General features: G+C 39.1%; 1 long non-coding RNA gene across 2 annotated transcripts; it reads left to right on the top strand.

Annotated features, from left to right (window-relative positions):
• The first annotated feature begins 3,206 nt into the window (after positions 1 to 3,206).
• On the top strand, positions 3,207 to 16,740 carry LOC125485478. 2 transcript variants are annotated; one of them, XR_007264200.1, is made up of 3 exons: positions 3,207 to 3,311; positions 9,501 to 9,662; positions 15,787 to 16,740. It is a non-coding gene; the product is annotated as an uncharacterized LOC125485478 (long non-coding RNA). The 2 variants fall into 2 exon arrangements; XR_007264199.1 differs by lacking the exon at positions 3,207 to 3,311 and having other exon boundaries at positions 8,562 to 9,662.
• The last annotated feature ends 357 nt before the right edge of the window (positions 16,741 to 17,097 follow it).

Below are 17,097 nucleotides of genomic sequence, written 5' to 3'. Positions count from 1 at the left end.
ACAGTTCTGGTACCATCGTTGTAAACAAAATTTTGCACTTTCTTCACTATTTGTACATCCTTTATGTAAATGAAAACCAGGACTTTACACAGCGCTGCCTGATCAGAGTTCTCTACCAATTGAACATACTCTCAGTATTTTTGAATTCTTTAACCCTAAAATAAATTCCTTTGCTTTGTAATTACTATGCTTGTCTGAAGTGCTGTTTTTAATTAATTGTTCACTTGTATCCCCAGGTCCTTTATTTCTTTTAGTCCATTTAGTTTCTCACTTTCTGGGGTGTAACTGATGTCACTGTTTTTCTTATCAAGTCAGAATCATACGAGATGGAATTCAATAGGTTCAGTAAGGAATTAGATAAACAATGTAAGTGATGCAGTTTAAGGGATCCCAGCAGTTATGTGGCTGAAAAGGGTCTTGAAAGACAGTCTATAATATCAGGGTCTAAGCAAATGAGGAGATCAGCTTGTTGCTTCTCTGAGGTTGATGAGTGAGCATACAGATCCATATTAGAGAACAGAGTGGTGCAGTAAAGCAGCCACTACAAAATCATCACATGTAGCTTCAAAGAGCATGACAAAAGAGAAGGCTGCCTGTAACTATGGGATGGATTTTACATTTTCTGATTGGGTGAGGGAGGAAGAACAGAAAGTGAAATCTCACTCCTGCTCCCATTGTTTCAGCTTGTTGAACCAAGCATTAGACAACCAATCATCCAGTTGGAAGACAGATGCAATGGATCAATGAGGACTCCAGGCCAGTGAATCATGGGGTTAGCTGCAAACAGGATGTGAGGTCATAGCTAAAAATTTAAAGAGGTTTGTCTTCTGAATCTGTTTTTTTTATTGAAAGCTCAGAAAAAGCAAACAATCAAGCTCAAAAATCATGCAGGTACTGCCATTCCCTTCTGCTACAGGCAGCCATAATCTCAGTGGCAGGCCTTTTTCTTCCACCATTGAGTATGCCTTGTTATACCTGCTGTAAGCAATTCCCAAACTTTTTCTCATCTGATGCACAGGATAGGCAGCAGACTGTAGAAAATTGCACAGTATTCAAAGGGCTCTTTATAAGCTCAATCAGAGGCCATTGAAGGTGAGGGTGGGGACATGCACTTTAGAGTTGCTGTTAAAAATATTCTTGCATCCAGTCTATGGCTCATGATTCCTCTGAGATGCCAGGAACCAAGTCTCACCCAGAACAGGCCCAACTCCACTAAATCCATGGGGGTAAGTAAACGTCCATCCCTGCAATAGAGTTGGCCAGCTGGGGGTTATAGTTTGAAAGTTCATTGCCGGTATCCTTCACCTGTGCTGTGGCAGAAATCTTCGAATGGGATCTCATCACCAGTTTATAGGTCTGGTAAGTCTCTTCGACTCTGAAAAAATCCAGTCTCTTCTTATAGAGTCCCAGGCAGCGTAAACCCATGAAGTTTCATAGGCAGTTACTGCACGTGTGCGCTGGTCAAGGCTTCATGTTGGTTTAAAATGCAACAGAAGCAGATATCTTAACATTTGCAACTGTTGTCATGGGAGGATCTGGCCACGAACTCTGTTTCCCTGTTCTGTTTCTGTATGACCTGCTGTCTATTTCTAGCTTTATCTGCTTTTATTTCAGATTTCCAGCATTTGCGGCATTTTATATTTTCAACGGTCAAACCAAGTTTATTTCGCATTTTATCAGTGTATACGTTAGTTAGGTGACTAGTGAATTAAATAAGCCACATCTTCCTTCTGAGCTGAGCCATTATCACCAAAACTACAGCACAATCTGAAATAAGAGCATTCTCTAAAATTCTGACCCAATGTCCTGTCATAACTGTTACAGTTTTCTGGTTTTCACTGCCATATTTTGGCAGTACCAACCACTTGTGGCTTGTGTTTGGGGTAGTAATGTAAACTGTGGGATTTCTATGTATGATTATAGGGTTATTTCTTGTGAGTTTAGGTTTCTAGTTTTTGATGAGGTAAGTGGTAGGTTTTCTGTGTGTCTGAAGTTATAAATTAACTTGCAAGTATTTCTGTAGCCATGGTGATTTGTTTTAAAAGCAGCTTTTGAAGACAGGCTTCAGAGTGAATGGTTTTCAAACGTTATATAGTGCTAATCGATTTCTGTTTACTTAGTTTACTTTGTTCACATTGCAAAACAAAAGAGGTTTGTTGGAGTCTTATGGATCTTGACCTTTTTTTTTAAACTTAAAGACAGTGCCTATAGGTGATTGAGGAAGTCATTTAGTTTCATTTTTGACTTTGAGTGTGTTAGAGTTAGAAGCATTGGGTTAAAACCCTGAAGAGGTTATTTAAAGCTAGGTACGTTTGAGCAGGTGTATGATAACTCCAGGAAGAAGCAATTTTCTGTATCATTCTACAAGTTGAAGCCACAACGCTTCAACATAACAATACAGGACACTGATGTGAGTATTGTATGAGTGGTGTCGTAGTTAGTGTACTACTGGTGTATTTTGAGTATTGTATAGAAACTATTTTGTTCCTGTTCAATTTATAAAGAAATGTTTTGGGATTAATGGGGTTATACTTGCACTGTATTTTAACAATCTGTGAATATATATTATGAATAGATAATCTGGGTTGTTAGTTTTATTTTCACTTCCTTTGTTAATAAATCTCCATTTCATTGTTAAAGTAAAATCTATACAAAATGCATGCTTATGTTTCAGCAAGACACCATTTTGTTAAAGCCAAAACAAATAAAAATATGATTATCAAGTCAAGGATCTGAATTGTCTAGTAATAACATCAGCTGGAATCTTAACAGGGTAGAAAGTTAACACTAATCTTACGTTCCGTGCTGAGTCTAAAATACTACCTAATTTGTAGTGGCAGAGCATAAGCCACCATTGAGTCTTAACAAGAAGAGGTACTTGTAATAATAAGGGGTTATCTATTGTTTGATGGCAAAGGGTACAAATTACATTGACTAGTTAGGCATAATTATACAAACTGAAAGGAGCCAGAGGTGGCATGTTTGCCTCCATCAGTAATAGACTTCATTTTAGATGGCCTTTTCTTCACCCAAAGATTTTGTGACATCATTGGATTGGGTAGAGCTTAATCCAGTTTCAACAGTAACTCTTTCAGAACCATTACCTAATACAACCCACCCAGGTTTCATTTTTGTCAGATCACATTCCAACCATGCTATCACTGAAAACTTGATGACCAAACTAATCACCTCTCTTCTACTTTCCAGACATTCTGTTTTCTCTGTGACACACTGGAACGCTCTTCCACCTCTATATCTGGCTTCTATTTTCCTAGGACCTTCCTCTGGTCCAAACTCCTCCTGAGTAAAACGTAAGTTAACTGATATTTCATGATTGATTATTGGGGTTTCCCTGTTTATAATCGCCCTTACAGCCCCGCATTTCCTAAGTCTGTCAATTCCTTAGCTATTGCCCCATCCTTTGTTTTCACAACACCTTAGTGTATGTACCCATTTTTTGCTAAAGATGACATGCCAGTTCTTTCACTTACCTTAATTTTCCTTTCTGGGCTTGTCTATTATTTTTACTGCCACATATTTTCCCTCACCTCTTCTGTGCCTGCCTCTTATTTATCAATGAGGAGTGAGGAAACTGTGAGACGTATTGAAAGCATTGTTTGACTAAGTATAATCTTCTCAGCTGTAAAACTCTGAAGTGAAAGAATTTGTCAGAAAGCTAAACCCCGCACATGTCCAAGTGGAATTAATTTATCCTAAGAGTTAACTAAGTTTATTCAAATGCAAAAAATACATTTTAGAATATTCTGGAAGCAAAGGCACACATGAGGAAGATACATGGTGAGAAAAGAATTAGGACTCTAAGAGGAAAGGTTGAATTTAGTGACACTGACTAAGGATTGAATTTAGAAGACAGAAATTTAGTGGCTCATGGATTAAATATATTTCATTAAACATTTCATAGTTTGTAACCCTCATTGTGTCTTATCTAAACAAAGCTTCATTTAAATTTAAATTACTTTTAGATCTATATTGGATTCATCACTTTGAAGTATTAATTTTGAGTGTGATCCCACAGCTGTGATGTCTCTTTTCTAATGCTTGTTTCTTATATCATCCATCAGTGAACTGTTCTGTTCCTCAATCCAGAATTGAGGGCGTTAGCAAATAGACGGCTGCAATAAACTTTGAATAATATTTGAGTAAAAATTGAACAGGATGTAGTAATTAAAGAAATTAAATATCGACAATGAACTTTGCATTTCTAAATCTATATCTTTCCCATTGGCACTGTCACTTTAAACAGGTTTTGATTATATATTTGATACATTATGTTAAAAATGTATTTCTGATGCATTTCCATTAAAATGCTGAATTTTACTGGCTACCTGTGGACCAGAAAACAGGAATTTAGAAGTGTAAATTAGGAAGCCATGCCATCAGCATTGTGGCCCATCTGCCCCACCACAATCTTTTGGGAGGCAGAAGAGACTTCCAGCAGCTCACTCAACCGCAGCCTGTAAGAGAGCAACGAATGCCTAATTGAAATCATCCTGTCAGCTCCCTGATTTGGTGGGTGATCAGAGAGCCCTGTGCCAAAGTGCACTTCTGTGGATTTAACCCTATTGGTGACTGAAAGAGATTTGCTTTCTTCGTGCTTCCTGTGCCAGTTGGATGCCCCTTTCACAGTTTTAACCTTTCTGCCTCCACCCTTCTCCCATTTCTTGTTTAACTTGCCCCCCTTCATCTTGCTCATGCCATGGCCTGCCAAACCGACTCTGGGAAGACCTCAGACCTAGCTCAGTTCTAGGACATCCATGATTCCCTTCCCCCCGGCCATTTGCAATTCCAGCAGTGGCCACCGATCGCAGAGTGGAGCACAGCTGCTGTGATCCAATTGACTGGCATATCTATGAGGCAGGACTTCCTCCTGGAGACGGATGAAAGCCTCATGATAGTCATAAATTTAAAGTGGGGTAACCTGCTAAGCAGAACTTGCTCCTGAAATTTACGCTGGACAGCATAAACCCTGTAATCACAATATAATCTCGACTAAAATTTAAAGTACAATATCAGGCAAAATTAACCAGGTCTAAGTAATTAATCCACAAGAACGTATGAACAAGAGTAGGAGGAAGCCATTCAATAAAGTCATGGTTGATCTTATCTCTGCTTTGCTACCTGATCCCTATAACCCTCGACTTTCTTGTAGATATAAACCGGTGTGAATCAGCCTTGTATATATTCAATAATCAATTAATTGATCGCCATGCATACTAGGACCATAGAACCATAGAACTACATATCTTTATGCCAGCAAATAAGGGATCTGTTCAAAAACTGGGTATAATACAGAGAAGAGCCACGAGGCTGATCCCCAATGTCCAGAGATTGGGTTAAAATGGTGCTAAGCTGTCTTCTTGAACCACTGCAGTCAGTCTGGTGTAGGTACACACACACTGCTGTTAGAGAAGGAGTTTCGGAATTTGATACAACAATGAGTAGCAGTGACATAATTCCAACTCAAGATGGTCAGTAGTTTAGAGGAGAACTGGCAGTTGGTGATCTTTGATCCTGTGCCCTTGTTTTTCTAGGCAGTACAGATCACAAGTTTGGAAGATAATCTTAAAGTGCCTTGGCAAGCTGCTTCACTGCATCTTATAAACGGTGCACATGGCAGTGATGGTCAAGGGACTGAATGTTTAAGGTGGTGGATGAGGTTTCAATCAAGGAGGCTGTTTTCTCCTGGATGGCATAAAGCTCCTTCAGTGTACAGTGTTGGAACTGCACTCATCCTGGCAATTAGAGAATTTTCCATCCCACACTTGATTTGTGCCTTAAGATAGTATTCCGGCTTCTGTGAGTTAGGAGATGCTGTAATCTTCAGTGACCTTAGGTCCTACTTCTGACCTTAGGATGGAGAAGGCATCATTGATGAACATGAAAATATTTGGCCCTAGGACACCATACAATGATCTCTTTTTTCATCCGCAGACTGAAATATATACAGTCTGTCAGATTGAGATTAAGGGTATAAACCAACATGTTTAACATAAGTGTAGTATTGAGAGAAGGATGCCTTACTGGAAGTTGTCTCTTAGATGAAATATTAAACCACCTTCCTTTCTGTTTTTTCAGCTGAATATAAAATGAAAAATTTAGTTAAGAACAGGTGAATTGTCTTTGTATTTTGGCCAACGTTTATTCCATGAACTAACATTACCGAAAAAGTTTATCTGGATATTTATCCCATTGCAATAAGCTCTGTGCAATTCTGCCACATTTTACAACACTTCTGCAAAAAAATGGCAACACTTCAAAAGTATTGAATTGGCTGTTAAGCTTCATAGGATGTCCTGATGTTGTGAAAGGTTAAGTTATTTCTTTTTATGTTAAACAGGTTACTAACTGTATTCAGAGCAAAGAAGAAATTTATAGCAAATTACAAACTTTCTAGAAACAGCAAAATACTTCTACTTTACCACTGAACTCTGAGCCTTGGCTTGTCATGTTTGGAGGGGTGTGCTGCTATTGTCTTTTGTTGACCTCAAAATGACACACATGCGTCTTACAGGAAGAAAACAAATATCCAAATTTCCAAACACTACTTTAAAGTCACTGCTACTTGTTATGTAAGGTAATGGTTCTAAAGGATAATGCTGAAGTCCATTGAGTCCACCCAATCTAACAATGTCACATTGTCTTTGTGCAGAGAATCAGGCAGTCTAGCACGAGGCCCTGATGAAGACAGATGTGCTGTCACTGGCTTCTGATAGTCTTTGTACCTATGCTTAACTAGTCATGTAACATACTGTAATCACAAAATTAACCATCTCCTCTTATGTAAGACAAGTGCCACTCTTTGTTAAGACTCCTCAACCAGTGATAATTAGATAGGCCCTTTGACTCAACATAATATCTCTGAACAAGTTGATTAGAAAAATATCAATAATGCAGAACTGAGGGCTCTTGTGGCACAGTGGTAGTGACCCTACTCTAGGCCAGAAGATCTGGATTCAATTCCGAGCTGTTCCAGATGTGTGTCATAATGTGTCCAAATGTTGATTAACACAATTGGAAAGGAGGATTGATGGCAGTACTATATCTCAATCGCCCAGAGCTCAATATGATGCTATTCGTAATTAATTTAAACCATGCCCTTACAAACAGTCTTTTCTATTGAGGGAAGATGCTCTCTCCAAATACTGCATCCATAATTTGAAAATTGAAATCACTGAGGTGGACAGCAACATAGGGCGGAATTATACCATTCCCTAGATTATTCATTCTCTGTCTCTGGTTAAAAAATCAGGAGAGTTTGTCAAGGAGAAACTTTCTGATCTGTAGCTAGTTAACAGCTAATCAGAGGCGAGTTGCTCTTCAGCACTTTGAGACAGTGATGGGTCCTAGAAACATATAAACATAGAAAATAGGTGCAGGAGTAGGTTATTCGGCCCTTTGAGCCTATACCACCATTCAATACGATCATGCCGTTTCAATATCCCATTCCTGCCCCCTCCCCATACCCATTGATCCCTTTAACCGCAAGGGCCGCATCCAGCTCCCTCCTGAATATATCTAATGAACTGGCCCTAACAGCTTCCTGTGGAAGAGAATTTCACAGGTTCACACTCTCTGACTGAAGAAATTCTTCTTCATCTCAGTGCTGAATGGCTTACCCCTTACTCTTGGACTGTGACCCCTTGTTCTGGACTTCCCCAACACTGGAAACATTCTTCCCACATCTAGCCTGTCCAGCCCCATCAGGATTTTATATGTTTTTATGAGATCCCCCTCTGACATCGGTGGGTGACAATACATCGATGGAACATTAATGCTGGCAAACATTCTGATCTATCTCAAATCAATTTTCAATAATCTGTCTTGGCCTCTGACACTTTAGTATGATTTCTTTCAACGTGAGCACTTCTGAGTGGATTAAAAACAAATTAGCAAATCTCCTGTAGTACTGTTCACAGTCAGCCAGAAGACATGCAGCCTCCAAAACACAAGTGATTGTACCATGTCATGTACAACCTTTCCCTTTATGTCAGCCTTTCATAAGTTTAAAGGATCGCACACTGTTCAGAACCTGAGTATCTTATCTTATTCTCCATATACTCCAGAGCAGTAACACTGCAGTACTGTCTCATTTGTCAACCTGAGCCGAGGTTGTATCTACAATTACCTTTGTTAGAAAAATCTAGATGAAAGTTTCCCCTAACTTTTCAGCAAGAGAAGGCACTCTTGGTGTCAACAAAACTCTCAGTACTTAGGGATCTGGAAAGGGAGAGTAATAGATCGAAATTTGAAGCTGTATGTGGGATAAGGGAAATGAGCAGACCATAAGGCACCCAGGTTGAGGGAGCCCATGCATAGGCCAAACTGTTGCTATCATCCTGTCACACAACTTTATTGCCTGATGGGAATGTTATATTTCCAAATTTGGTCCATTCAACAAATTAAATTGCCATTCACCAAAGAATATGTGCTCAGCTGCAGGAACAGTTAGCATTAGTCATCTACAGAACTAGAAATCAGCTCGGAGGCATTGTGATTTTCAAGAACTTGTACAAGGTTTCTTGAAGTACTCTGGAGTGTTTTTGAAGATGTGCTGAGTTCCTGAATTTGTTATGAATAAAGCAGTTAACTACATATCTCACAAACCAATCAGATTGAAATACTATTAAAGAGCATCACAGAGTTTGAACCAGGAAGTGTCAGTCTTTATTTGGTACCTTCATGATTGTATCAATACTGTTTCCTGCTCTTACCCTGAATTGGAAAACCTTATTAGCTTTGCTTCCAATTTCTATCCTTCCCTACCTTCACATGACCCACTTCTAATTCTTCCATACACTTCATTGACTTCTCTGTCTCCATTTCTGGAGATATGTTAACAAATACTCTTTATAATCACACTGATACCCCCAGCTGCCTTGACTATACATGTTCGCACTCAACCTCCTTTAGGGACTACATTGCACCCCTCAATTTCTTCTTCTCTGAGGCATTTGTTTTCGTGATGCAAAATTCACAATGGTACTTTGAATATGTCTTCATCTTTCCTTAATTGAAGTTTTCCCAAACTATGGTTGACTAGGTCCTCGATCATGTTTGTTTCATTTCTGGCACTTCTTCTTTCATGCCTTTACTTTCCTCCAAACATAGGGTTCCCATGTCATCATCTTCCACCTGACTGGCTTCTGTATTCAATGGACCATCCTCTGTCATTTTTGCCAACATTGGCATGCGCCACAACTGAACTAATTTTCCCTTGTCTGCCTGTGTCAGCATTCTGAGGAAACCATTTAGTCTAATTACCGTAGTCTACTTCCCAATTACCTCCAGCATCCAAGCTCCTTCCCACAGAACCATTCCATATAAGCACAGGAGATATAATTTCTGCTCTTTTACCTCCACTCTCTTCACTAGCCAAGGCCTCAAACACTCCTTCTACGTGAAGTAGTAATTTATTTGTACTTCTTTTCAGTTTATTATACAGTACGTGCTGCTTCCATTGTGTTGTTATCTACATTAAGGAGATCAACATGGAAGACCACATTATGGAATGCCACCATTCAGACCACAAGCAAGACCAAGATTCTCTGTACCTGCCATTTGACTTCTCCACCTTATTCTCAGGTTGACCTCTCCATACTTAACTTGCTGTAGTGTTCCAGTGAAGCTCAACAGAGCTCAAGGTAAAACATATGAACTTGCAATTCAGCACTTTCAGCATTTTTCGACTCAATGTTGTGTTCAACAATTTTGGATCATAATCTGTACCCACAATTTGTTTCCTATCCTTTATTTATTTTGATCTACCTTTTTTTTGGATTTAGAACAGCAGCAGTTCAGCATCCTATAATTCACACATCCGCTCAACAGATTGTTTTGTTTCTTTGCTTATGTCATTATCACTCCTTTTGGCCCTGCACTATCAACTCTTTTGTCATTTAATCTCCCTTCCTTTTGATCCTCTTCCACCCACCACTATTTAACCTGCTTAAAACGTTTCTAATAGTTCCCCTTTTTTTTGAAAGTTCACATCATTCCTAGAGAATAAACTCTTCGTCTCTCTAGAGAGACGCTGCATGCCCTGCTGAGTATGTCCAGTCATTTCCTGTTTTTTATTTTATTTTAATTTAAATTAGAAAAATGTCACATCAGGTAAAGAATGTAAAATAAGGGGAGGGAGGAACAGATTAGATGGTAAAATAGAGATGAAAGAGAGAGAAAGAAAAGAAATCAACAATTAAGGTCCGAGCAAGTGAGACTTCACACTTACAAGTTCCTTTTCAATGCTAATGAGACTGCTTAACAGTAATTAAGATTTATCATGCTATTGAAAACTATTTGTCCTGGAGTGGACAAGATTTGTCTTTTTTATGACAAAGTGGGTCTAAGTATAGAATTTGTCATGCCAAATGCAATGTTTGAAAATTGAGTAAGGGTGCTAGCTAGTATTTTGCAAAATTAATGGAAGACTGCATCCTGGAAAGCAACCATTAGTTTTACCACTTTTCTATGTAACTATGTCTATCAGAAATTGTCATCTAATATAGACATAAATAATGGAAAGTATCATTAGCCTCACTGTGTTTCTTGGATAAATCCAGGTCCTGTTGCTTTAATAGATTATGTGGAGAGCAAGGCAGAGATTTAGAGTATATGTATATTGACTTAAATTGACATACATGTAATGTCTGTATGTATCTATATACGTGAAAACTATATTCAACTCAATCATGGGAGGGCAGGCATCCAAAGGCAGCTCCTAGTTATTTTCTAATTAAGTCAATTGCAAATGGCTAGTTTATTATTCTAATTCCGATTCTAAATGGTGAAGCAAGTAAAATCTCATGCTGGAGTTGCATCTTACAACAATTAAACAAAAAATTGTTTTTTTTCTTTTAAATTAGTAAAATATTTTGCTTTGTGTTAATCTTAACTTAATTATTGACCTATTTAACTTTTGGTTGTATATAGGAAGACTGATGGATTTAATGCAGTCTTTGTTTTAATAAAGATAAACTTCCCGCATGTGAAGGGAATTGAGAGACTGCTGTCTGCTCTGTTTCTTGAAAACATGGCTCACTCCTGCTACACCTTACTGTGTCTCACAGCCATAGGGTTTCATAGTTCATCGAATTGATTACTCAGCATCCTCAGGTAAGGCAAGGGGTGGTGGGGTCTGCCTCCTATCAACACCTCCTGGTGCTCACACATGGTGACCACGGTGAGTTACTGCTCTCCTGACCTAGAACGTCTAACAGTGAAGTGCTACCTTACTACCTGCCACGGGAACTTACTTCAGCTGTCCTGACAGGTGGAAGTGAAGAATGCACTAGATGAAGTATACAATGCCACAAACAGTCTTGAGACAGAATACCCCGAGGCCTTGCTCATTGTAGCTGGTGACTTCAACCATGCTAACCTCAAGAATGTGCTACCAAAATACCATCAACACATCTCCTGTCCCACCAGAGGTCCAAACATCCTTGACCATTGGTGCACAACCCTCATAGATGCCTACCCCTTCATCCCACCGTCAGACCACAGAACTGTGCTCCTCCTCCTGGCTTACAAGCAGAAATTGAAGCTTGAGGACCCAGTACAGAAAGTAATGCAGTGTTGGTCTGAGGCAACAGAAGGGCTTCTATGGGATTGCTTAGTCGGTAGACTGATTCATATTCAAGAACTCAGCGGCCAACCTAGATGAGTATGCCATTACTGTTACAGACTTCATTAGTAAGTGTGTAGAAGACTGCGTGCTAAAGAAGTAATCCAAATGATCCCCAACCAGAAATCAGGAGTGAACCAGGAAATCCACTCCCTGCTGAAGTCCAGCTCTGAGGCTTTCAAGTCAGGCAACCCTGACCTATACAGGAAATTCAGGTATGATCTTTACAAGGCCATCAGAGACACCAAGAGAAAATACTAAGTGCAGCTTGAGATCCAGATTAACCACATGGACACCCATCATTTGTGCAAGGCTTACATAACATAACATTCTACGCTTGCATTGAACAGAAGGTTAGCAGAATGATGTCACCAGTTCCAACAGCCTCTGGTGTACCTCTACCCATAGTCATTGCCTCAGACGTTAGATTGGCCTTCTTGAGAATGAACTCACTGAAAGTGATTGGCCTGGTTGGGATACCCAGCTGTGCACTCAGATCCAACTGTGCAGACCAGTTGGCGATAGTATTCGCTGACATCTTTAACCTTTCCTCGCTATGATCTGATCTGAAGCCCCCACCTGCTTCAAGAAGACCACTATCATTCCAGTGCCAATGAAAAAGCATACAGCCTGTCTCAATGACTACTGCTCAGTTGATCTGACCTCCATGATTTACGGAGAGTTTTGAGAGGTTAGTCGTGGCTCACATCGACTCCAGCCTACCAAATTGTCTTGATCTTTTGTAATTCGCCTACTGTCACAACAGATCCAGGGGAGGCGCTATCTCCCCTGGCCCTACACTCATCCCTGGAATATTTGGATAACAAGGATACCTATGTCAGGCAGAGATATCAAGGAGTAGAGCTGGATGAACACAGCAGGCCAAGCAGCATCAGAGGAGCAGGAAAGCTGACAGGCTCCTACTTAGGGACTACAGCTCCACCTTCAAGACCATAATTCCAAACAAACTCATTTCCAAACTCTGAGGTCTCGGCTCCCCCCGTAACTGGGTTCTCGACTTTCTGACCCATAGATCACAATTATTAACAATAGGCAACAACACCTTCTCCATGATAATTCTCAACACGAGTGCCCCACAAGGCTGAGTACTCAGCCCCCAATTATACTGCTTATTCACTCGCGCATGCGGCCACATTCTGCCCAACTCCATTTACAAGTTTGCTGATGACACCACTGTTGTAGGTTGGATCTCAAACAACAATGAAACAGAGTACAGAAAAGAGATTGAGTGCTTGGCAGCATAGTGCAAAGACAACAATCTCTCCATCAACATCAGCAAAACGAAGGAACTGGTCATTGACTTAGGGTCACAGAGATGTACAGCGTGGAAACAGAACTATGAATGGGAGTGGAGGGCACACCCTCTGTCTGCATCAATGGTGCTGAGGTTGAGATGGTCGAGATGGTCGAGACCATCAAAGTCCTGGGAGTGATGATCACCAACAATCTGACCTGGTCCACACACGTCAATGTGATGGACAAGAAAGCACAACAATGTCTGTACTTCCTCAGGAGCTAAGGAAATTCAACATGTCCACAAAGAGTCTTACCAATTTTTATGGATGTACCATAGAAAGCATCCTATCTGGGTGCATCACAGTGTGGTGTGGCAACTCCCTTTCCCAAGACTGCAAGAAACTACAGGGGGTTATGAATGCAGCCCAGTCCATCACTCAAAACAGCCTTCTATCCATTGACTCCATCTATACTTCCTGCTGCCTCGGGAAAGCAACCAACATAATCAAAGACCCCTCCCACCCTGGTTACACTCTCTTCCACCCTTTTCCTACGGACAGAAGATATAAAAGTTTGCATACACATGCAAACAGATGCAAGACAGCTTCTTCCCCACTGTTATTAGACTTTTGAACGGACCTCTCAAATGTTAATGTTGATCTCTCTCTCTCTCTATCTCTGTATCTTCTCTGTGGGTGTAACACTGTTCTGCTACCCTGATGCATTTTGTATGGCACGATCTGCCTGTATAGCATGCAAAACAACACTTTTCACTGTAAATCAGTACATGTGACAACAATAAATCAAACTCAAAGTAAAGTCGCACTGCTGTCTGTAAATTCATTATGATTATTATCAGTCTTACTGCTGTTACTCATACTGAGGGTGGTTCTTTCCATATGCTTATTTTTTTCAGTCTGTGTGTAATGTGTAAGTTGCGTAGGTGTAAAAGGTATACAATGAAATGTATTATACTTTTACTGTAGTTAACCACTCCTCCAAAAATAAATAAATATAAGACATGTAGAACTTAACTGTGGTTCACACTCAATCAAATTGAAGTCAAGCCAGAGTCCATATTTTTATGTTCTAAATTTGCACTTTGCCAGCCTGCCCTGCAGTATCTGTCAGGTTAATTCATTTAAAAAATGAGTACAGGATCCTCTAAATGTAAATACATTAAACATACCCTGCCCCTTATCCAGTCAAGTAAAACATGTTTCACAATTAATCTAAACAGCCTGTCTGTCTGTCTCTGACCCAAGTCAGGCAGAACCTCATTCTGAATTAAATCTAAGCATTGACCTCACTGCAGTCAGGCAAAACCCCACAACTTTTTGCAGTAAATCAGAATAATTGGTAACTTTACCTCGCTCAGGAAATATGCATTGGGCTAAACTTTCACTGCGAGTTTAATACGAGTTATGTACATTTATTTGTGTATTGGCTTGTTTTCCAGTCAGCAGGCACAAGCTGTGCCCAGTTTTACATCCTGTACTGTGCCCATAAGATTAAGCAGCATGAATTTGAATTCAGTGGGTTTAACCTCTGTTTCTTTTTAATAGCTATTGAGAACGTGAAGGCTCTGTTTAGAATAACAGGTCTAAGCAATGTCTGTCAGGTTGTTTAATTTAAGAATAACCATCTCTGCAATGTTGAACAAATAGCTTTATGAAGGAAGTAAAACTTGGACAACAACTCTTGATTAAATTTCACATTGATGACTGCAATCATGTCCATACTACAAATTAACTAGTTTACAGTTTTGAAAAGATAAACTTTTCTTAAGACCTTTTTCTAAAATTAAAGAAAGCAGCCAACCTAAATAGAGTCAGCTTTGGCAACCTGCTGATTTTACAGTTTAAACTGTCAAAAACAATCAGGGAGTTTCTACATTCAATATTGCTATAGTTTAAGGGCCAAAGGTAGCATTCATACCATTGAAACTAAATCACTAGGTTAATGATAGTATTGTTTAATGTTGATTGAGCCTTTCATTTTGTTAATCACTAAGTCCACCAAGTTAGTAACCCCAAGGGGACTAGCATCTGAAATAAATATTCAGAACATCCACTAAAATAGCCGAAAAACGAAGAAGTTGAATACATATTCAACTTAAAGATACATTCTCAATTTTATTTTAAAAGAACTAATAAAGTGAGATATCCACTTTAAACTGCATGTAGTTATAAATTAGAACCTCCTATGGATGAATTCTACCATGTGTTTGAAGTTACAAGGACCTACATTCTAAGGGAAACCAACCCTTTATGATTGAATTATTGGTCCCTTGTGATTGCTTCGATAAATCTTTAATGGAGTTTCTGGGGTCAGTGATTTTCTGTGTAAATCTCCACTTACTCTTTACACCTCAGTTGATTTTGCATAATAGTAATACTGGAAAATGGAATGCTTTTTTACATGGCTTATCCAGCTCAGCATCAAGTGTTGCCAGATAAAATGCAGAATAAGCATTCTGGGATGTCTCAAGGATCTAGATAGTTTTGTGCAAAGAACTGGACTGAGTCTGTGCAAATTAATTTGTGCACGTTCTTTACAACTGGAGAGGAAAATGAACTGTTATACTATCAACCCAGACTGTGATTAAGCCTGGAAACTCAGAGCTGAATAACTGCTGCATCATGGTTGCCAACCTACCAAGATTGAGCTGAAGGCTCCTGGACTTGAAACAAAACCTCTAGGGTACTGTTGGAAACCATAACAATCTGAACATTGAATAAGAACACATAATGTTAATTATTTCCTTGGAATACTTCTGCTTATTTGCTGTAAAAAAAAAAAAAAATTTTGAAGATGGGAAAACAGCTGCTGACGAGCAGTCAAGAATTATTCAATTAATTAATAATGTATCTTTTTGCTTTCAGGTTGGCGTAGGGAGGCAGTATGTGGTGCCATAAGAATGGGTATCTAGGATCACCAATGGAAATATTCTGGGTCAGGGTAAATAGAGCAGGAGACCAAGTGATGCACCTCCAAGAATACGATCAACTGGAGTTGGAAATCCTATTCCACCTATTGTTCCTCGGCTTTAAATGTGTGAGATAAATGGACTAGAATTTCTTTCTGATCATATCATAAAGGGACTGGAAATAGAATTGTCAATTTTGATGGAAGGAGATTTGGCATTTTATATAACCAAAATGGAAGGGATCTTGTCTGGATTCAATCACTTAGTGTTAAACAAAAGATTTAATACTGTAATAATATTGAAACTGTATTCTTTATGAACAAATATGGTTTTGTTCATACCAAGTCTCTCCTCCCACAAAAGACTGATGTTAATTATATCATAACAGATTGTCTAATATTGAAACCTCATCAACATACATTTATATCCAAAAGTAAAATTTTGTGTGTACAACTTTACTGCTTTTGCCTCTAATTTTTAAAATGGATTTAAGTAAGTTAATGTTCCCATTTCAACAACTGAAGTATGTTTATGGCTGTGTGCTAAACCGTTTTGATGTACATTTGTTTGCTTTTGTGTGTTGCTTCTGTTGACATTAGGCTACCATTAAGCACATATGGTTTGTATAGAATGGTTACATCCTTCCTAAAACTTCACCTTTCAAGGATATTGCTGAGAAATCCGCTGTGAATGAGCCCAAGGGTGTACTTTGTGGCCAAGGATAAATCTTCTTGTCAAGAAGCACTGACTCTACAAGATATATTAATTGATGTTTTCCATTGTTCTGCTTGTTTCCTCCTTTATTGTGGTAGTTTTGTCAGTAGCTTTTTTTTTCCAGAATGGAAGAAAATGATACCATATGGCTTTATTTGCTTTTCCAGTGCAATAAAGTAACTGATCTAATGGCTAACTGCAGTAAACAATATTGCTTGTGGTTCTGTTTCTGCATCTGCACCAAAATGAAGATCATTAAACCAGTTGCAGTTTTCCTTACCTATAATCAGTTTGCCACCCTGCTCATTTTCTACTTCTTACAGCTACTCAGGATTGTAATTAAGACATGTTGCATACTGTCCCACTCCAAATCAGCATCTAGAGTCATTGAATCATACATCATGGAAACAGACCCTTCGGTCCAACTCTTAAAAAACGTGCAGATCCTCTCTTTCCTCCTTTAATCTCTAGGCTTTAAACTCTTAACTTTCTGTATATACGTTACCTTATTTATACTTTTTTTTGGCCTTGGTGTTGTTCTCGCCTTGAATCT

Source organism: Rhincodon typus, chromosome 19, assembly GCF_021869965.1.
Source record: "Rhincodon typus isolate 14 chromosome 19, sRhiTyp1.1, whole genome shotgun sequence".
Taxonomy (NCBI): Eukaryota; Metazoa; Chordata; class Chondrichthyes; order Orectolobiformes; family Rhincodontidae; genus Rhincodon; species Rhincodon typus.
Note: the sequence above shows the minus strand (reverse complement) of the source record. Positions and strands in the feature narration are given on the sequence as shown.